The sequence below is a fragment of the Telopea speciosissima genome, chromosome 11 (assembly GCF_018873765.1).
Source record: "Telopea speciosissima isolate NSW1024214 ecotype Mountain lineage chromosome 11, Tspe_v1, whole genome shotgun sequence".
Taxonomy (NCBI): domain Eukaryota; kingdom Viridiplantae; phylum Streptophyta; class Magnoliopsida; order Proteales; family Proteaceae; genus Telopea; species Telopea speciosissima.
Window position 1 is genome coordinate 21,475,907 of NC_057926.1, and position 23,335 is coordinate 21,499,241.

At 44.2% G+C, this 23,335-nt stretch overlaps 1 non-coding gene across 1 annotated transcript; it reads right to left on the reverse strand.

Moving 5' to 3' along the window:
* Window positions 1-22,954: 22,954 nt before the first annotated feature.
* On the reverse strand, window positions 22,955-23,061 carry LOC122646953. The gene has a single exon (XR_006330754.1). It is a non-coding gene; the product is annotated as a small nucleolar RNA R71 (small nucleolar RNA).
* Window positions 23,062-23,335: the final 274 nt, after the last annotated feature.

Genomic DNA, 23,335 nt, shown 5'->3' on the forward strand with positions numbered 1-23,335 from the left:
ACATGGAGAGGGATAGGTCTAGGCCCATCAACAAGACCTCAATTCTGAAGATGAAGGTACCAAGGGAGCCAGGGAGTGATCCTGAGGAGGATGAGCAGATGGAGATGCAGGGTGATGATGAGCAGGGTGAGGAGCATGGAGAGGAGGGAGGCATCCAGGGAGATGAGCATGCAGAGGAGGGCAACTTTGAGGGGATAGGTACATAGTTTACTGACTTGCCCGCTTATGAGGCTACAGGTGCCACTAGTTCGCATGTGCCAGAGCCATCTGAGTGGTCATAGGTGATGTCTCAGGTCTAGGGCCTTAGCACTCAGCTCACCAATATGGCGACACGGATGGATCAGGGCTTCTCATCTTTGGGGAGTAGAGTGGGATCTGTAGAGCAGCGTCTAGACTTTTGGGACAGATTCTATCGCATTGACTCACGCCAGTCACAACCTCCATCGAGTGACCTACCACCAACAGAGTAGTACTCCAGACAGTTCCTACATGTTCAGCCTATCTTGACATTATGTAATTCTGACTTTTATCTCACTTTTTTTTTTTTTATATAGTTTATGTATTTTCTTTTGGGTGTGGTGTATATATTTTTTTTCCTTATGTAAACTTGAAAGTAGTACCTTCAGTCAACTTCTTGTAGTGGCTCAGCCACAGTTATCTTTAACTTAATGTAATTATGCATCTTGTCTTTTAATTACTTCTACCTCCCCTATAGCTTTTACTTTATTACATGTTTTAGTGTTAGTAGCTTATTATTCCTATTCTGCATCCCATGAATGTAAGAAGAGCCTCACGCTCTGATACCAAGCTCTGTCACACCCCAAACCACCCCCTGGGAGGATTAGGTAGGTGACCGAATTGCATAACGGCAATCCGCCAAATCCCACGGATCTCGAAGCAATTAATACATCAACGGTTCCATAATCATCACATTACTACAAGTAAGATCAGAGTGCTGCAGCTAAACTACATTTATAATGACAAAAGAGAAAGCGTAGCGATACGGGAATGATGATAATATATACATACATATGTTTGTTCTGATACATTCCCCAGTACAACCCCCAACTGAAAGTAAAACTGACATTTACATAAGCAAAAGGAAAATACATACATATATATATACAGGGCGAGATAACTCAACCCCAAAAAGAAAGAAAAGACTAAAACTGCACCAGAAGCAAAGACAGGGATAAACTCCTAACAAAAACAAAAAGGAGTCCCCAAGACAAAAAGCATCAGAAGCACCCCTTACTGGTCCTCATCAATAACCACTGAGAACGCTCGCATCATCGGTACGACCTCTGTCGGGGTCCATACCAATATCATCATAATAACCAGGGCTCTCCTCCTCGTAATGAGCCGCCGTGCCATAGCGGCATCCACCTGCAGAATCATCTAGAAGAAAGACATATATAACAGAGTGTGAGCCCCACCGAGCTCGTGAGCAAAACATATCATCATGCATGCACATGCAACCACAATCCACATGATCGTACATGATATGCAAGTCCAGATTATTTATTAGCCACCTGACAATACAACTAAGTCAGGTTAGTGCTACTACAATCCTCAATACATGTATCCTTGGTGTGGGCTTGGTTACCCTTTCCCACGATACACCCATTGAGTTGTCAGAGAGGACCAGCAGGCTCCAGCATCTCCCTACCCAAGTCAGCCCGATCGACCCTCTGGATTGAACTAGTGAGGTAACCGACTAAATATAATTCCACCAAACCGGTGCATAATCTTTATATGTGGCATATAGCCAAAAAATCTACCTTTCGGTGCTTCCTAAGCTTGTAGCCCGAGGCTTCCGGGCAAATTTGCCCTAGGGCATCCCAGCTGTGCTGAGGCTTCCTGGCGTAAATGCCTCTAGGGTTTTATGGTAGTCCACACAGTCATCCAACACCTTAACCCCTGTTGGCAAGGGTACGTAGCATAGGTGATGAAACTCTAGCCCCATGTCTATATGGCATCGTATGAGTCGGGCGGTGTCAACCGTATCCCATACTATGGGCTACCACCGGTCTCATTTCCAAGCCGACTACGGCATCTAGTCTAACATTCACAGTCATCATGATATAATCACAGAGTTGATCAACAGACATACAATGTGTAATAGTTTTGAGTAATTGAAAAAAATTAAATAATACAGCATTTATAATTAAAGAATTCAATTGCTGGCATAATTAATACTGTTACACATACATGCACGATAATATTTCACTCACCTTGGTCTGGTTCTAAGAACTCAGTTGCAGTTTCAGTTTCGGCTGCAGTCTGGCTATAGGCCTCGAGCGCGGGATCAAATCCTAGATATTAATCAAAAATTTGTCATTTAATATTCCAAACTATTTTTGGATGTCCTAGGGTTGATCTACGCTCACTGGGTTGACTCAATGTATAATTGATCATCACTTGGAATCCTCTGGGCCTTGCACTGGGCCTTAGGCCTATGTCCCGGCGCATCATCCAGAGATGGTGGCCTAGGGGCAGGATGGTCATTTATTACATTAGTACATGTCCCTAGGTCATAATAGTCTTACAGTACTGTCCTCAGCTTGACAGTGCTGCAGGACTAACACAAGCAGGGTTTCAAAGTCTTGCAAGGCCCACTTGGGTTCCCAAAGAACTCATACACATGGATAGATGTGGGGAGGGGCATGTAGGTCATTTTCTACCTTCCCACATGGTTTCATGGCCTATGGGTGAAGTCCCCCAAGATAGATCAGCAAAATAGTGAAGTTTCATTCAGTGGGCGATGTTTACATTGTCAAGTGCATCGCCCAGAGAATGCAAAACCGGAATCAGGCTAAGATTCCAAGGTTTTGAACCATGGGCAATGCATGGATCTTCTCCTCATGTATGTAGGTCATTTTGGACCCCCAGGGGCATACTTTGCACTGGTCTATGTGGATTTTCAATTGGGCCCACCACTTGGCTGCCAGAGGCTGCCCATGTAGCCCAGTGAATAGTAACACAGGGTATCTTCAGTTACAAATCACTGTTTTGACTGCATGCAAAACTGGATTCAAGTGTAAAATAGTAATCCAAGGCTGTTACTACCTAGGGTTAGGTCCCATGCAGCCAGGGCATGCAATCAGGACTCCAAATAGCCTGTTCTCTATATAACACAGTAGTGCAGCCAAGCACAGCCTGGGTTTTGGTTCCAGGTTTGTAAAACAGATATGGGAATCATCATAAAACACTCAGATCTTCCATGCATCATGCTTGCATGACAGATCTGAGATAGTACATGGCAGCCCCCAACTGTTCTGGGCTGCCAGTGGTCAGAAATCCATTAAAACGCAGAGAAACAAGGAGGGCAGCAGTGATTCATCAAGGCAGCAGGTCTGAGCAGGGGTGTTTATACCTGAACAAGTGTAGGGCTGCTCGAATCCAGGGCCTTGGAGGCAAGGCTGCTCCCTTCCTTCTTCTCCTTCTCTTCCTTTCTCTTCTTCTCCTTCTCCTTTCTCTCCTTTCTTTCTTCTCCCTTCCCCCACAATTTGAATAGTAGCCAAGGGTCTAAAATGAGCCCAAGGCACTGATATTTATAGCCCAGCCCTTAACTAGGGCCTGTTTGGCTGCTAAGGCCTATTTTTGAAATGCATTTTTAACTGCATTATCAGCCATTCTGGGTACTCAGGTGGGGTCCACAGTGATCCAAGGGTATGAGGTGGTCCCTCAGACTCCCCTCAACTTATGGAGGGTGCCCATGTCTAATATGGGTAGTCCCCATAGATCAAATCATAGAAAAATAGCAATTTTCCACTCTGGGCAATGTCTCTGGGTGATGTCTGCATCGCCCAGAGATTTCAGCAAGGCTGATTCTCTGTGGGCTTGCACCGGGGTTTGACCCAGGGTCAGGGCCTTGTACCCACATGTCATTTAGCATCTTTTGCACACATTTCCAGGCATGGGTCCCACATTTAAGAAGAGGAGAGAGAATACCTAGAGTCCAAGCAGTACATTATGCTGTGGGCCATGTAACTGCAGGGATCAGCTGTCCACCTTCTGACAGGTATGTAGGAAGACATGCACATGGTTTCTTCATCAAATTCAATCATTGGAGTGATATTCCACAGTGTGCTTGGATGCCATGTCAGGGGTAGGGTTTGACAATATGTTTCTTTTGCAGGCATATAGCCTCATAACCACCCTTTCGGTGCATAACATTTCCATCTCTTTTCTCTTTCTTTCTTTTTCTTTTCTTTTCTTTTTCATATGGTTACTCTCACAGGCATCCAACACCTCAACCCCTGTTGGCAAGGGTGCATAGCACAGTTGATGATACTCTAGCTCAATGCAATCTATATGGCATAGTATGAGTCGGGTGGTGTCAATCGCATCCCATTCTATGGGCTACCATAGGCCTCACTTCCAAGCCGGTTGATGAGCACATTTATGTGTGAAATCTTAGGGCATAAAGCATGCATTTTACCACATTGAACAGAGTTACTCGGGTGATTTCCTATACTTTTTAGGTTTCTAGCCATTTTACGCTATTCTGGACTATCGGGAGTTGCATGTCCTAATCTACACGTAAAGTCACCATATTTCTTTCCATGGCTGTAAAGAGGACTGAATTTTGAGCAAGATGGACAAGACAGAAATCAAGTACACATCCGTTTAGGCCTCCATGCAAGCGATTATTCTGTTAAGGCTAGGAAAGAATAATGGGCCAGAAATGAGCTGGAATGCATGCCCAAGCCTGCCTGCCACTTCCCAAGGGTATTTTTGACATTAAAGAAGGTACTTCTAATCAAGGACTGAGATTTCATGCAAGTACAAGACCTTTTCTGCAATTTTCCAATCTTGAAGAGAGAAAAGAGCTGCCATCCACATGGGGGGACCCACACTATCCACATTCTCCATGATTTTTGCGGTGCACCATGTCACACCCCTATCCCAAGCTTATGCCATAAGCACAATCAAGAGGGTGATTAGGATGACACATGTCATCCCAATTCCTACCAGGACCAACGACACAGTGTCCCAAAGCATAGTCAATAACCACGGACCCACCCAAATAGTTACATTAGCAATAGGAAGTAAAGGTTCCAATCATTGCCAGAGATATCATAAGTGACAACAATATTTACATAAGCAGTTACGGTATATTTAGCTGTCCAAGTGGTAATATAATAGTTAGTGCTGAACCCAGCTGACCATGACATAACTACTCAAAAGTATAATAAGTTATTATAGAAAATATTCATAATGGGCTCAAGGCCCCAAAAGAATCAAAAGGAGGGGACAACTCCCCAATAACATCAATACCCATAAGCACAATCATCACAGGGGCAACCATCGCCGTGTTCCTCTGATACATTCTCAGGCTCCTCTTGCCAATACCATCATACTCCGTCGGCTGAGCTTCTAAGCTAGCCAAGTATCCATCACCTGCATCAAAATCTAAAAAAATTATGTATACAGGGGGTTAGCTCCACTGAGCCAGTGAGGGGAAAGGGGAGTGCACAGACACACAATCACACATAGTCCATGATGCATGAAATGTTAAATATATTTTTCACCTAACAAACAGTCTAAGTCATGGTGTATGCTGCTGTGATAACTCGGGAGACACTGAGGGTCACTTATCCTATCACCCAAGTGAAACCTCAATTATCAAGAGGGAGCCTACGCTGGTAGAAGCCATAGACCACCCAGTGGCAGACCCTGATGGCCGTCACTACCCCTGACCTGGCCTCTCCCACCTCCACAGACATCAGGTGCTTGGACTATCCAACACATAAACCTCTGTTGGCAAGGGTCGTAGCATAAGGGAGCATAAATTCTAGCCACAGTTATACTACATGCAATTCCTATCGTCTCGAGAGGAATTTTGGGTGCATTAACGTTCCATTCCATCTAGTACCCGGGTACCAGCACGGCATGATGCATACAGACCAGGATGGAAAGCAATGATATAATAAGAATTCTTGGGGCTCCGACACTGTAACCCAATATAATAAATAAAGTCAACACATCCATAGGTCATCAATTCGTATCCAATATGGTTTACATGCAAGGATGCAATCATGGCAAGAATGAATGCAAGCATAGCAATCATCATGTAGTGTATATAGTTGTATCTTATTTATATGTATATCAAACCCAAACATCACCCAAAGCTCACTCACCATTTGCTTGCTTGTCATTCGGGGTGTTTGGTAAGGTTTTCTCTAATGCACATACTCCCGTATAAATTCTAGGGTCTAAGGATGTGTGAGAATAGTGTTAGAAGTGTATAGGTGGGTCCCACGAAGGGTCCCAACAATTTACTTAAAGTTTGGGTTAAGACAGCAGGGGTGGATGCAGGAACGGAGGCAGCCATGTGAGTCCGATCGTGGATCCGTCCAGACCATACCCAGAAAATATATGGAACGGACTCACGGGCGGATGTGGAACATGGATCCGCTCGTGCATCCGTCCGAACCCTGAGATTTTCCCGAGAGCGACCTGAGCTACGGGCAAATTCACCTAAGTGGGTCCGATCGTGGCTCCGTCGAAATTAAACAGCCAGGTTAGGCTGAATGGACTAACGGGCGGATACACGACAGTGAGTCCGATCATTCGTCCATCGCCAAACCTTTGAAAGCTGCGAAGATCATCACCTCCAGCCCTTCATTCATGGATCCATAAAGGTTCTAGGGTTATGGAGGTGAGTCCAAACCTTCGTTGGAGGTCCAAAATACATAATCCCTATAAGAAATTAGGGATTCAAGGGATTTGGATTCATCTCCAAGGTTTTCCCCAAACCTAACTAGGTCTCCAATGCATGAATATCATCTGGGTAGTCAAATCCATGAAAGCATTAAGGGAAGGGAAAAAGGTCTCAAAAGGAGCATTCAATGAGGTTTAATGGGTTTCCAAGAGAACTCCCAAGCTTGGAGTCGATCCCAAGGGATTCTCCAAATTCAGAAATGGAAAAGAGAGGGAGGAGGGTGAGGTCACTTACCCCAAGGTTGGATTTATGGGTGATTCTCCACCTCCACAGTCCCCTTCCAAGCTCTCCTCCACAAGCCTTCAATGCTCCATAGCTCCCATGCTTTAGGTTGGTAAAGGAAGTAATGAGACTTGAAGACTAAGCCTTAGTCTTAAATCATATCCCACTTAGGGCCTATTTGGCATGGGCATTATGAGTCAAAACTCATTTAAGAGGTCTATTAAGCAAATGGGTCCACCTTTAGGGTACATCCATAAGCCGAGGGGGCCAAGGGTGAGGCCAAACCTTGTCTAGGTGTCTAGATAGGATGTCCGGGGTAAGGGGTCTGGGTCCCACCCGAGAAAAATACCCTAAGCCATAAACAGCACGGGCGGACTAACAGATGGATGTAGTATTGGTAAGTTTGCTCGTGCGTCCGTTGCAGCTGTAAGGGCAGAAGCTTAAGGAAATTGGTAGGACTTTGGCCCACACTTCATGGCCATCAAGGGGAAGGTGTACTAATCATTCACAAGGGCAGCACCTTACCCCTCGACCGTCACGTCGTGTCCTTCGTGATCCTAAATAGTTTCCCAATCGCGATGCTAAGCTCATCGCCAAAGGAGGCGTCTAGTTATGGGGATGCATGGAACGCCTTCTGGTACTCTTCACTTCATGGACTCGTGCTAGGGGGATGGTTGACGAAGTCACCATTAATAAATCTTCCCTATTGCCAGTTAAGGAACCTCTCCTCCACAAGTAGGCTCGTGAACTGGTCAATGATCTTGTGGCTAGGTTTGACCACAAGGGAAAACAACTCACCAGCATACATGACAGTAGAATCTACACGTCATAGGAGAGAGAAATTATAATTAATAGTAAATCCTGGCGCGGATGTGACATCCTCCCCACCTTACAAAAATTTCATCCCCAAAATTGTCTTACCTTGTAGGAATCCAAGGGATGGGTATTTTGCTTGCATTTTGACCTTGGCTTCCCAGGAGGCTTCTTCTTCTGTGTAGTTGCACCACTTCACTTTCACATAGTAAATAGGTCTATTGTGGAGATTCACCTCTTTGCTGTCCAAAATCTTCTCAGGCTGTTCTTTATAAGACATATCTGCTGCCAGCTCTGGTGGTTCCTGAGATAGAACATGACTGGGGTCATGCATATACTTCCGTAGCATAGACACGTGGAAGACATCATGCACGCCATTCAAAGATGGTGGAAGCGCCAGCCAATAAGTCACCGATCCAATCTTCGCAAGAATCTCATAGGGCCCAATATACCTCGGGCTTAGCTTACCCTTCTGCTGAACCGCATCACGCCCTTAGTAGGCGACACCTTGAGGAATACTTTATCACCAATAAGGAATTCTAGGTCCTTCCGTCTTTGATCTGCATAGCTCTTCTGCCTAGACTAGGCAGCCTTGATTCGCTCATGAATCAAGTCTACCTTCTCACAGGTTGCTTGGATCAATTCTGGCCAAAGGATACGCCACTCACCCACTTCATCCCAGTACAATGGAGTATGACACTTCTTCCCATACTGAGCCTCAAATGGAGCCATTCTGATAGTAGCTTGGTAACTATTGTTGTAGGAAAATTCGATAAGTGAGATATGCTCATCCCAATTGCCCTGCATATCAATAGGCTCAAAGCATGTCTTCCAATGTATGTATTGTCCTTTCTGACTGACCGTCAGTCTGTGGATGGAAGGCAGTGCTAAAACTCAATAGAGTACCCATAGCTCTCTGGAATCCGCCCTAAAACTTAGATGTGAACGTGGGATCCGGATATGAGATAATGCTAACTGGAACTCCGTGCAGGCGAACCACTTTATCAGTGTACAAGCAAGCCAACTTATCCATAGAATAGGTGACCTTGATTGGGATGAAATGAGCTATCTTCATCAATCTATCCACAATAACCCATAGAGCATCAACACCTCTTGGTGTAGGAGGTAGTCCAGTGACGAAGTCCGTGGTGACATGTTCCCACTTCCATTTTGGCACTGGCAATGACTGTAGAAGGCCATGGGGCCATTGTCTATCTGCTTTCAGTTGCTGACAAGTGAGACACTTGGCCATAAATTCAGCTACATCCCTTTTCATTCCACTCCACCAGTAATGTCCTTTAAGGTCCTTGTACATTTTAGTACTACTTGGGTGAATTGAATAGGGAGATTCATGTGCTTCTGATAATACTTCTTTCCTCAGTTGATTGTCTTTAGGAACACATTGGCGATCCCTAAACATGAGAACGCCGCTATCTGTCAATGTGAAATCCAGATTATGCTCTGATACCACTCTATCACGCCCCTATCCTGATGTAATAAATATTGCCACATAGGGGTATGATTGGGACAATTACACATCATCCCAACACCTACCTGGATCATGGATACAGTGTCCCGAGCCACAGTCCACCCTGTCATCACATCTTGATAATAAAAAGGAACGTACAATAAGGAATAAACCGTTCCAGATACTGAGTTAGCGGAAGCGAAATTAAATTAAATCATGTGAAATTATAGAGCATCGCTTCTCTAATGATAACACATATTAGAATTCTAAACGTAAGTAATCATTCATTACTCTCCCTATAAATAATCATACAGTTTATACATACATGTGGAGATGAAGATAAAAAATTAAATAATAAATAATTGCCCAAGGGCACCAATCTTGGGTGTACGACTACATCCAAGCCACAACCGTTGGTCCCACTTGATTCACATCCAACGGTGCTCATCCAAGTAGTACCTCCCGCATAATCAACTAAAAAGGGTTGCGCAACGGGGTTAGCTACACTAGCTAGTGAGGGAGCAAAGGGAATGCACATACATCACACAATCAATATCAAACAGAATGATGCATGCTAATGTTAGATTCATTTTCCACCTAACACACAAATTCTATCGGTCAAGTGTATGCTACTGTGATAGCTCGGGAGACAATGAGGGTCACTTATCCTATCACCCCGATGAATCCTCAACTATCACTTGGGGACCTATGCCGGTAGAAGCCACCATGACCACCTAGTGGCAAACCCTGATAGCCATAACTACCCTTGCCCTCAGGCCTCATTTCCAAGCCGGTTGATGAGCACATTTATATGTGAAATCTTAGGGCATAAAGCATGCATTTTACCACATTGAATAGAGTTACTTGGGTGATTTCCTATACTTTTTAGGTTTTAGGCCATTTTATGCTATTCTGGACTATCGGGAGTTGCATGTCCTAATCTACATGTAAAGTCACCATATTTCTTTCCATGGCTGTAAAGAGGACTAAATTTTGAGCAAGATGGATATGACAGAATTCAAGTACACATCCGTTTAGGCCTCCATGCAAGCGATTATTCTTTTAAGGCTAGAAAAGAATAATGGGCCAGAAATGAGCTGGAATGCAAGCCCAAGCCTACCTGCCACTTCCCAAGGGTATTTTGACATTAAAGAAGGTACTTCTAATCAAGGACTGAAATTTCATGCAAGCACAAGACCTTTTCTGCAATTTTCCAATCTTGAAGAGAGAAAAGAGCTGCCATCCACATGGGGGGACCCACACTATCCACATTCTCCATGATTTTTGGGGTGCACCATGTCACACCCCTATCCCAAGCTTATACCATAAGCACAGTCAAGAGGGTGATTAGGATGACACATGTCATCCCAATTCCTACCAGGACCAATGACACAGTGTCCCAAAGCATAGTCAATAACCACGGACCCACCCAAATAGTTACATTTGAGCAATAGGAAGTAAATGTTCCAATCATTGCCAGAGATATCATAAGTGATAACAATATTTACATAAGCAATTACGATATGTTCAGCTGTCCAAGTGGTAATATAATAGTTAGTGCTGAACCCAATCTGACCATGACATAACTACTCAAAAGTATAATAAGTTATTACAGAAAAAGTTCATAATGGGCTCAAGGCCCCAAAAGAATCAAAAGGAGGGGACAATTCCCCAATAACATTAGTACCTATAAGCACAATCATCACAGGGGCAACCATCGCTATGTTCCTCTGATACGTACTCAGGCTCCTCTCACCAATACCATCATACTCCATCGACTGAGCTTCTAAGCTAGCCAAGTATCCATCACCTACATCAAAATCTAAAAAATTGTGTACATAGGGGGTTAGCTCCACTGAGCCAGTGAGGGGAAAGGGGAGTGCACATACACACAATCACACATAGTCCATGATGCATGAAATGTTAAATATATTTTTCACCTAACAAACAGTCTAAGTCATGGTGTATGCTGCTGTGATAACTCGGGAGACACTGAGGGTAACTTATCCTATCACCTAAGTGAAACCTCAATTATCACGAGGGAGCCTACGCTGGTAGAAGCCATAGACCACCCAGTGGCAGACCCCGATAGCCGTCACTACCCCTGACCTGGCCTCTCCCACCTCCACAGACATCAGGTGCTTGGACTATCCAACACATAAACCCCTGTTGGCAAGGGTCGTAGCATAAGGGAGCATAAATTCCAGCCACAGTTATACTACATGCAATTCCTATCGTCTCGAGAGGAATTCCGGGTGCATCAACGTCTCATTCCATCTAGTACCTGGGTACCAGTACGGCATGATGTATACAGACCAGGATGGAAAGCAATGATATAATAAGAACTCCTGGGGCTCCGGCACCGTAACCCAATATAATAAATAAAGTCAACACATCCACAAGTCATCAATTCGTATCCAATATGGTTTACATGTAAGGATGCAATCATGGCAAGAATGAATGCAAGCATAGCAATCATCATGTAGTGTATATAGTTGTATCTTATTTATATGTATATCAAACCCAAACATCACCCAAAGCTCACTCACCGTTTGCTTGCTTGTCGTTCGAGGTGTTTGGTAAGGTTTGCTCTAATGCACGTACTCCCGTACGCATTCTAGGGTCTGAGGATGCATGAGAATAGTGTCAGAAGTATATAGGTGGGCCCCACGAAGGGACCCAACAATTTACTTAAAGTTTGGGTTAAGACAGCAGGGGTGGATGTAGGAATGGAGGCAGCCAGGTGAGTCCGATCGTGGATCCGTCCAGGCCATATCCAAAAAATATATGGAACAGACTCACGGGCGGATGTGGAACATGGATCCGCTCGTGCATCCGTCCGAACCCTGAGATTTTCTCGAGAGTGACCTGAGCTACGGGCGGATTCACCTAAGTGGGTCCGTTCGTGGCTCCGCCGAAATTAAATAGCCAGGTTAGGCTGAACGGACTAACGGGCGGATACAAGATAGGGAGTCCGATCATTCGTCTGTCGCCATACCTTTTAAAGCTGCGAAGATCATCACCTCTAGCCCTTCATTCATGGATCCATAAAGGTTCTAGGATTATGGAGGTGAGTCCAAACCTTTGTTGGAGGTGCAAAATGCATAATCCCTATAAGAAATTAGGGATTCAAGGGATTTGGATTCGTCTCCAAGGTTTTCCCCAAACCTAACTAGGTCTCTAATGCATGAACAGCATCTGGGGAGTCAAATCCATGAAGGCATTAAGGGAAGGGAAAAAGGTCTCAAAGCAAGCATTCAATGAGGTTTAATGGGTTTCCAAGAGAACTCCCAAGCTTGGAGTCGATCCTAAAGGATTCTCCAAACTCAGAAATGGAAAAGAGACGGAGGAGGGTGAGGTCACTTACCCCAAGGTTAGATTTATGGGTGATTCTCCACCTCCATAGTCCCCTTCCAAGCTCTCCTCCACAAGCCTTCAATGCTCCATAGCTCCCATGCTTTAGGTTGGTAAAGGAAGTAATGAGACTTGAAGACTAAGCCTTAGTCTTAAATCATATCCCACTTAGGGCCTATTTGGCATGGGCATTATGAGTCAAAACTCATTTAAGAGGGTTATTAAGCAAATGGGTCCACCTTTATGATACATCCACAAGCCGAGGGGGCCAAGGGTGAGGCCAAACCTTGTCTAGGTGTCTAGATAGGATGTCCGTGGAAAGGGGTCTGGGTCCCACCAGAGAAAAACACCCTAAGCCATAAATAGCACGGGCTGACTAACAAATGGATGCAGTCTTGGTGAGTCTGCTCGTGCATCCGTTGCAGCTGTAAGGGCAGAAGCTTAAGGAAATTGGTCAAACTTTGGCCCACACTTCAAGGCCATCAAGGGGAAGGTGTACTAATCATTCACAAGGGCAGCACCTTACCGCTTGACCGTCACGACGTGTCCTTCGTGATCCTGAATAGTTTCCCAATTGTGATGTTAAGCTCATCGCCAAAGGAGGTGTCTAGTTGTGGGGACACATGGAACGCCTTCTGGTACTCTTCACTCCGTGGACTCGTGCTAGGGGGATGGTTGACGAAGTCACCATTGATAAATCTTCCCTATTTCCAGTTAAGGAACCTCTCCTCCCCAAGCAGGCTTGTGAACTGGTTAATGGTCTTGTGGCTAGGTTTGACCACAAGGGAAAACAACTCACCAGCATACATGGCAGTAGAATCTACACGTCATAGGAGAGAGAAATTATAATTAATAGTAAATCTGGACACGGATGTGACATCCTCCCCACCTTACAAAAATTTCATCCCCGAAATTGTCTTACTTTGTAGGAATCCAAGGGATGGGTATTTTGCTTGCATTTTGACCTTGGCTTCCCAGGAGGCTTCTTCTTCTATGTGGTTGCACCACTTCACTTTCACATAGTGAATAGGTCTATTGTGGAGATTCACCTCTTTGCTGTCCAAAATCTTCTCAGGCTGTTCTTTATAAGACATATCTGTTGCCAGCTCTGGTGGTTCCTGAGATAGAACATGACTGGAGTCATGCATATACTTCCATACCATAGACACGTGGAAGACATCATGCATGCCATTCAAAGATGGTGGAAGCGCCAGCTAATAAGCAACCGATCCAATCTTCTCAAGAATCTCATAGGGCCCAATATACCTCAGGCTTAGCTTGCCCTTCTTGCTGAACCGCATCACGCCCTTAGTAGGTGACACCTTGAGGAATACTTTGTCACCAATAAGGAATTCTAGCTCCTTCCGTCTTTGATCTACATAGCCCTTCTGCCTAGACTGGGCAGCCTTGATTCGCTCACAGATCAAGTCTACCTTCTCACAGGTTGCTTGGATCAATTCTGGCCCAAGGTACGTCACTCACCCACTTCATCCCAATACAATGGAGTATGACACTTCTTCCCATACTGATCCTCAAATGGAGCCATTCTGATAGTAGCTTGGTAACTATTGTTGTAGAAAAATTTGATAAGTGAGATATGCTCATCCCCATTGCCCTACATATCAATAGGCTCGAAGCATGTCTTCCAACGTTTGTATTGTCCTTTTTGACTGATCATCGGTCTGTGGATGGAAGGCAGTGCTAAAACTCAATAGAGTACCCATAGCTCTCTGGAATCCGCTCTAAAACTTAGATGTGAACCTGGGATCCGGATCTGAGATAATTCTAACTGGAACTCGGTGCAGGCGAAGCACTTTATCAATGTACAAGCAAGCCAACTTATCCATAGAATAGGTGACCTTGATTGGGATGAAATGAGGTATCTTCGTCAATCTATCCACAATAACCCATAGAGCATCAACACCTCTTGGTGTATGAGGTAGTCCAATGACGAAGTCCATGGTGACATGTTCCCACTTCCATTTTGGCACGGGCAATAACTGTAGAAGGCCGTGGGGCCGTTGTCTATCTGCTTTCACTTGCTGATAAGTAAGACACCTGGCCATAAATTCAGCTACATCCCTTTTCAATCCACTCCATCAGTAATGTCCTTTCAGGTCCTTGTACATTTTAGTACTACCTGAGTGAATTGAATAAGGAGATTCATGTGCTTCGGATAATACTTCTTTCCTCAATTGATCATCTTTAGGAACACATAGGCGATCTCTAAACATGAGAACGCCGCTATCTGTCAATGTGAAATCCAGATCATGCTCTGATACCACTCTGTCATGCCCCTATCCCGATGTAATAAATATTGCCACATAGGGGTATGATTGGGACAATTACACATCATCCTAACACCTACCAGGATCATGGATACAGTGTCCTGAGCCACAGTCCACCCTGTCATCACATCTTGATAACAGAAAGGAACGTACAATAAGAATTAAACTGTTCCAGATATAGAGTTAGCGGAAGCGAAATTCAATTAACTCATGCGAAATTATAGAGCATCGGTTCTCTAATGATAACACATATTACAATTCTAAACGTAAGTAACCATTCATTACTCTCGCTATAAATAATCATACAGTTTATACATACATGTGGAGATGAAGATAAAAAACTAAATAATAAATAATTGCCCCAAGGGCACCAATCTTGAGTGTACGACTACATCCAAGCCGCAGCCGCTGGTCCCACTTGATTCACATCCAACGGTGCTCATCCAAGTAGTACCTCCTGCATAGTCAACTAAAAAGGGTTGCACAACGGGGTTAGCTACACAAGCTAGTGAGGGAGCTAAGGGGAATGCACATACATCACACAATCAATAGCCATCACTACCCTTGCCCTGGCCTCTCCCACCTCCACAGACCGCAGGGGCTCAGACTATCCAACACATAAACCCCTGTTTGCAAGGGTCGTAGCATAAGGGAGCAAGCATCGTAGTTGTAGATATACTATATGCAGGTCCTATCATCCTGAGAGGTATTTCGAGTGCATCAACGTCCCATTCCATCTAGTACTTGGGTACCAGCATGGCACGGCATATACAGTTTAGGATGACATACAACAATTTTCATAATTTAAATAAATTGGGGCTCCGGTACCGGTACATCCGACATCGTAGTCCGATACAATGGTGAGCATGCTATCATAATCACAATAGATCACAATTGGATAATAATGCAATGCACACAATGCTTATAATTATATACTAGCATACTTAGGATTATCAAATATAATAATACAAACCCAACAAAGTCACCCAGAACCCACTCACCTAACACAGGCATCGACATATGTGATTGACATGAATCTCACCTGGGCTTCCCACTCTCCATCGAGTTGGGTAGCCTAGGATAGCAAAAACAATCATTAAAGCATGTATAGAAGGGTCCCATGATAGGCCCATGAGGTTAAAATCAGATTTCAACTAAGACAGCATGAGCGGACTCACGGGCGGTCTCAGCAGAGGTGACTCCGCCCTTGACTCCGTTCAGGCCAAGAGGTAAAAGCAGGGCGAGCGGACCCACGAGCGGAACTTCTTACTTGAGTCCGGTGGTTGATCCGCTCGACACCTGGGACAACCATAAAAGGGAGCGGATCCACGGGCGGATGTGCTTCTTGGGTCCGCCCCTGCATCCGTTCGATTTCCTGAGACAGACCCAAGAGCAACAGGCTTCTGGCGGAGGTAAACAGAGTGATTCCATGCCTTCGTTCACTCAGGCCAACACACAGGGGTTATACTGGGTGGACTGACTGGTGGTACCACGATAGATGGATCCAATTATTCATCCGCCGGCAGTCTCTTCTGAGATTACAGAGGGCTTCAGTTCCAGCTTGAAGCTTGGAGCTCCATAGCACCTCAGGGATAAGGGGAAGGTGTCTAAGCCCTCCTAGGGTCATTAGGTCCTAGGTTCACCTCAAGGATCCAAGATCCTACAAGGTTTAGGTCTCACATTGGTCCAAAGGGTTGGGATTAAGGTTCAAACCACGAGTTCATTGGCCATGGCTGCAATTGCAATACTTAGAGGCCTAGGTCAACATCCATTAAAGCTCCCAACTAGGGCCAAGCTTCACCTTGAGTCCCAATGGAACCCTAGGTTAGCCCTAGCTCAAGAAACCAACAAAATTAAAGAGGAATGAGGGAGAGCTAGGATAGGGGAGCTTAGCTTGGTGAGCTTTCTTCTTCCAGCCACTCTCTCTATCTCTTCTCCCTTGGATCCGGCCAGCTAGGGAGGAGGTGTGGGGATGCCAGCCACCTTGCCATGGCTTCCATCCTCTTGCCTTACCCTTATATTCCCTTCTACTTCTCCTTCTTCTTCCTTCCTCTTCCTCCTCTTTTCTCTTATCTCTTCTCCTCCACGGTTTATGAGGGAGGGGGAGAGATAAGTGAATGAGAGGGGTTCCTTAGTTTTAAGGGGGGTAGAAGGCCTTAGGGTGTGTTTGGATTAGGTATCCCCAATCTCTTAGTGACCCTAGGACTTTAAATGGGTTTTAGTTTAGGTCTTAGGGCTTGTTTGGTCTTGGTCCCAACCATTAGGTCCATTAGGTCATGTTTGGGGTGCACCCTAAGTCCATAGGACTTAATTGTCCACTAGGGTCTGTTTGGTCTAGGCCAGGGTATGTAAAACCTATTATTCACCTAGTTAAGCCTTATGGGGCCCACTTCATGGCCCACTCAACCAACCAATGGTGAGGGTAGGGGTCCATATGGTCCAATGGGTAAATTAAGGTATCCGGGACACGGGGGTGTGGGTCCCACAGGAAAATAACCCAAAAAGGCTGATGACAGCACGAGCGGATTATCGATCAGATTCACCAGCAATGGATCTGATTGTGACTCCGGTGCTGCTGCCATGGCCCAAACTCCAAGGAAATTTATGGGGCTTTGGCCCACACTTCTAGGGCTTCAAGGGGATTCTTTCTATGGTATTTCTAGCTCAAGGTCATCAGGGTTGACTATGGTCATAAGGCATTACCCATTAGGTAAGGGGTACGGGTGTAACATAGGTGATACCTCTTTGACCTATTGGTATATTGTGACCACCGGCTCTAAAATCAATTGGAGCTAGGGTTATTGTGAACCACGCCCTTGTAGTGATGTGACACTATAAGGAGAAAGGAATGGTAGAATCTGACTTGCTATGTCATGTAGGCATTGCCTCATCTTGACCCAACCTTTTACCTCAGCCTATATACTGGGTAAAGAGGGGTATTATTGTTCAATGCACCCTCACCCTTGAGACTGGGATTACCTCAAATTTTGGGGATGAAATTTTTAATAAGGTTGGGGGGATGTTACACCCGCACCCCAAATATACCCCTACACCCTAGGGCAGTTCAGACTTTTACCAAGGCAATGCAACGGTGGCACTGGCCAACAACACCCGTAACCCCAGACTTAAAATATTATTATAAGTGTTCCCTCGAAGTCCTAAAAGTATGGGTCAAAGTCTCGTAAGTTTCCTTGAAGTTTGGGCCCTGATAGCAGCACCAGAGTCACAAACGGACTCACTCGGGACTCACTCGAACTGAATCCCGAGGATCCGCCCGTGCTGTTGCTTGCCCTTTTGGTAATTTCTCCTATGGGACCTACACCCCCTTATCCCGGATACTCTAATTGGATAATATAGACCCCCACCCTTGCCATTGATTGGTTAAATGGGCTATGGAAGTGGGCCCACAAAGCCTAACTTAATTAAATAATGGGTTTTAGATACCCTAACCTAAACCAAGCAAGCCTTAGAGGACAATTAAGTCCTATGGACTTAGGATGCAACCCAACAGACCCTAATTAACTAAATGGACCTAATGGTCTAAGACTTGGGCTAAACATGGCCTAAGACCTAACTAAGACCCATTTAAAACCTATGCGATTAAAATGTATTCTAAGGACCCCTAACCAAACACAACCTAAGGCCCCTTCTACCCCTTAAAGATAAGAAATCCCTCCCATTCAATTATCTCTCCCCATCCAAGCCAAATCGTGGAGGAGAAGAGACAAGAGAAGGAGGAGGAGGAGGAAGGAAAGGGAAGAAGTAGAAGTGGGAGAGGAATGAGAGGGGAAGGGAAGAAGATGGGAGCTATGCCAAAATGGCAGGCTGCCCCACATCTCCTCCTCTTGCTGTCCGGACGAAGGGAGGAGAAGAAGGTGAAGGAGAAGAGATGGAAAGGAAGGGAGGAGGTCAAGGGGGCTCACCTAGCCACCTAAAACTGGTTCTCCTCCATTTCCCTTTTCTTTTGATGATTCCCTTGAGCTTGGGCTGACCTAGAGTTCCACTTGGGACTCAAGGTGAAGCTCGGCCCTAGTTAGAAGCTCAAATGGAGCTGACCTAGACCTGGTCTAAGCTTCCATGAGCTGCCTTGCAGCCAATGCTGTTGAACCCTTGGATTAAATTGAGATCCAACCTTCTAGGATCTTGGATCCATGAGGTGAGCCTACGATCTAGTGACCCTAGGAAGGCTTAGACACCCCTCCCCTATCCTTGAGAGCTTAGGGCACTCTAAGCTTCAAGCTGGAGCAAAAGCCCTTTGAAATTTCAAAAGAGACTGCCGACGGATGCACAACCGGATCCACCAATCATGGTACCATCCTTCAGTCCACCCAGTATAACCCCTGTGTATTAAACTGACCGGATGAAAGAACGGACTCGAATCTGTTGCATCTGCCCGAGGCCAAACGCTCTCGGGTATGTTTCAGGGATTGACCGGATGCAGGGGCGAACCCAAGAAGCACATCCACCCGTTGATCCACTCTCTTTTAGGTGCATCTTAGGTGTCGAACAGATGCACGACCGGATCCAAGTAGGATGTTCCGTCCGTGGGTCCACTTGTTCTATCTTCACTTTTGTCCTGAACAGAGTCAATGGCGGATTCACCTCTACTGAAAATGTCTGTGAGTCCGCTCGTACTGTCTTGGTTGAAACTTGATTCTAACCCTGGGAGCCTAGCATGGGACCCCTCTATACCTGCTATAATGGTTTCTTTGGTGTGTCTAGGTTGGTGCACTGGTGAGATTCATGTAAACTACGTCGGATGGCACCCGATGCTCGGGGAGATTCATGTCAATCACGCCGGGTGACACCCGAGTTCGGTGAGTGGGTTCTGGATGACTTTGTTGGGTTTGAATATATATATTTGGCAATCTTAAGCATGTTATTATATAAATATAAGCATTGTGCGCATTACATTATTTATCTTAAATGTGAACTCTTATAATTGCAATATTACTCTCACCATTGTATCGGGCTACGGTGCCGGGTGTGCAGGTATCGGAACCCCAATTCATTTAATTATGAAATCTGTTATATGGCGTCTTGATCTATATGTGTTGTGTTGTGCTGGTACCCAGGTACTAGATGGAATGGGACGTTGATGCACCCAAAATACTTCTCAAGAAGATTGGACCTGCATATAGTATATCTGTGGCTAGGATGCTTGTTCCCTTATGCTACGACCCTTGCTAACAGGGGTTTATGTGTTGGATAGTCTGAACACCTATGGTCTGTGGAGGTGGGAGAGGCCAGGACAGGGGTAGTGATGCCTATCGGGGTCTGCCACTGGGTGGTCATGATGGCTTCTATCGGCGTAGGTCCCCTCGTGATAATTGAGATTTCACTGGGGCGATAGGTGATGAGTACATTTATGTGTGAAATCTTAGGGCATAAAGCATACATTTTACCACATTGGATAGAGTTACTCGATGCTTTCTTGTACTTTTCAGGTTTTAGCTGAATTCTTGTGAAAATGGAGGAGATGATGCTAAGGAAATATTTTTAAGCTCTTTAGAGATGTTAATAGTATGGATGCGTAGCCCATTGAGTCAGTTTCGCAACGGTTCAAACGGCATTTGATTCTGAGTTGAAACGAAGAAGTTACGGCCGTTTTCATAACGACGCGCGAAAATGGTCTATAGGGGTTTATTTATAATTATTGACAGTCGGCCGGGGACAAAGTAAAGCGGAAGTTCGGATTCGAGGGGCTTTAGCGAATTCTTAGAAGTTTTTCTATTAGCCGAGAGATTCCATTTGGAGGGCTCTGAACAGTCCAACTTCAACTTAAGATATCTTGGGCTCCCGAACTCCAAATTGGACGAAATTTGGGTCTATTTTGGGTGATTTTTCGCAAGGAACACAATGGTGAGGCCTATATAATCACCCCATGCTCCACGTTTTTTGAATGATAGATTTGGCATTTCATTAATTATGAGTGGAATCCTAGTCATCACTCTCTCTCTCTCCCCTCCAACTTTTCAAGGGCACTCCTGGAACTTCACTTGGGACAGATTTATTTTGAAAGATATTTTCTCATCTATGGAAGATTGAAAAATCAACGATGCTTTGATTTTATTGCTTGGAGAAGATAACTACAAAGAAAAGGAAGCACAAGTCAGAATTAGAAATTTACTTTTCTAGAAATAGAAAGTCTATGTAACCAATATTCTATTCTCTCCCTCTTTCAATTTTTTCTTTTTGTCTTGGGATTCAAGGCATTGTAAAAGAGGAAGGAGAAGAGAATATTCTCTTTCTTAGGGAATATTTCTCCTACACTTCCCTCTTCTCTCTTCTCCTCTCTTTCCCCTATAAATACCCCCTACCTCTCTTGTAAAAAATTACTCATTCACTTAGTGAAATTTTTTCTCTTCTTCTCCTTCTAATTTGTGATTTTTAGTTAATGGTTATAATAGGTTTAGTTTATGCTTTAATTTCAATTTAAGTCTTCAATTGGATTGTAATTTCTTAATTCTAGTTTAAGTTTTAAGCCTTCTAGTTTAAGTTCTTAAGTTGATGACAAGACTTGAAGATTTAGAAGAGGAGGGCATGGTAAGTTTATGCAAGTATTCAAGCTTTTCAATTATATTCATGCAAGCACATCCAGGTTTTACTATCTAAACTCTCAATCTCATTTTCCATCTCCTTTATCTCTCTCTCTCTTCTTCTTCTTCTCCCTCTATTTCTTTATTTTAATTTTATATGGTTGTGGTTTGAGGATGCATTTTTATTCCCTTATTTCTTTTTATGTGGTTAGTATGTGTGGTTGTATTTTTATTCCTTTCAATTCGCTTTAGTTTGATAGGTTAGATGCTCATGTGTTAGGACGCCGATTTAATCCCTTAATTTTGTTAGATGCTTATGAGTTAGGATGCATTGATTTTCGTTAGTTTAATTAGTTAATTTAACACTTTAATTTGGTTCACTTTGCATTACTTTTAAGTTAGTTAAATAGAGTGGCATATATCTCTTCGTGTTCGACCCGTAGGTACGATTGACCCGTACGCTTATGGTTTTATTTTAACTCAAACAAGTTTTTGGCGCCGTTGTCGGGGAGATTATTGTCCATTTTATTTATCTGATTTTTAAGTAGTTCGAAGTGTTTTAGTTTATTATTTTCTCTTCTTTTTTTGAAAAAAATAAAATAAAAAATCAGTTTTTGAAAACCTCTTCTTGTTTCTCTTTTGTTTCAAATAATGTGCGCCCAATCTAAAGTCCTTCATATGCTTCAACCCTCTATCTTTTGGTGTCCCTCATAGGATTAAGTTACCTATGACGCTACATCTTGACTTGGTTGGGTGGATTGGCATGTGACTTATCTTTGGAGGTGACCACTCTTGATAACAGGAAAGCGACATAGTGAGAGCGTTGGAAACATAAACGTATAGTAGTCCTCCACTTTACATCAGAATCCATTTGGAGTCGCCCGTAGGTAGCTATAGAAGACTATACTGGTTCCCTTGTTGTCAACCTATATGGCATCCTTACAGCTTTGGAACCATTGTTTCGATTTTTGAGGGATAGATGCACTATCTACCTTGGGCTCCCTCTTATTTTTAGCATTTTTTTTCCTTAAGTCTTTTATTTTTTTTTTTAATTTTTCAAAGGAGACCTCATATTTGTTTAGGTGGCTAACGTGTGGACTCGTGATTCAAGTAATCGTCTTATTAGAATACCACCTTCTCCACTACCCTTAACCCCACCTTTGACTATGGGTGACCAACAACCCAAGACTCTTAAGGATAGGTTCTACCCCACCAGGGCTGCACAGCCCTCATGCATTAGTCTGCCTGTTGTTATAGGGAATAACTATGAACTCAAGACCAACTTCATCAGCATGCTACCCCATTTCCATGGGATGGCTAATGAGGATGCATATCTCTTCCTTAGGGAATTTGAGGAGGTCTGTGTTCTAATTAAGGTCCAAAATTTGATTGATGATGCAGTTAGGCTTAGATTTATACCCTTTGCCCTAAAAGACCAAGCCAAGAAGTGGCTCTATGAATTGCCAACAAACTCCATTAATACCTGGGATGAGTTCACCATTGTCTTTTTGAGAAAAATTTTCCCTCTTCACAGACCAATAAGCTTAAAAGTGACATCCTCCACTTCAGGCAGAAACCACATGAGTCATTTGCTAAATTCATGGAAAGATTCAAGGACCTCCTCTTATAATGCCCTCACCATGGTTTTGACTTGTGGCAGCTATGCCAAATTATTTATGAGGGTATTGATTATCAGACCAAGCAACTTGTAGAGTCCATGTGTCCAGCAGACTTTACTTCTTTTTCTGAGGAGAATGATGCATGGACATTCTTAACCAACTTGGCTGATAAGACTAGGGAATGGGAATCTTCCCAAGAGGCTGAAAGGACCACTAAGGGGTATCTCATTGAGGGTATGCCAGCCAAGGAGGCCAAACTTGACAGCCTCATAAAATGGTTGGAGTCCATAGTTCTTAAAGAG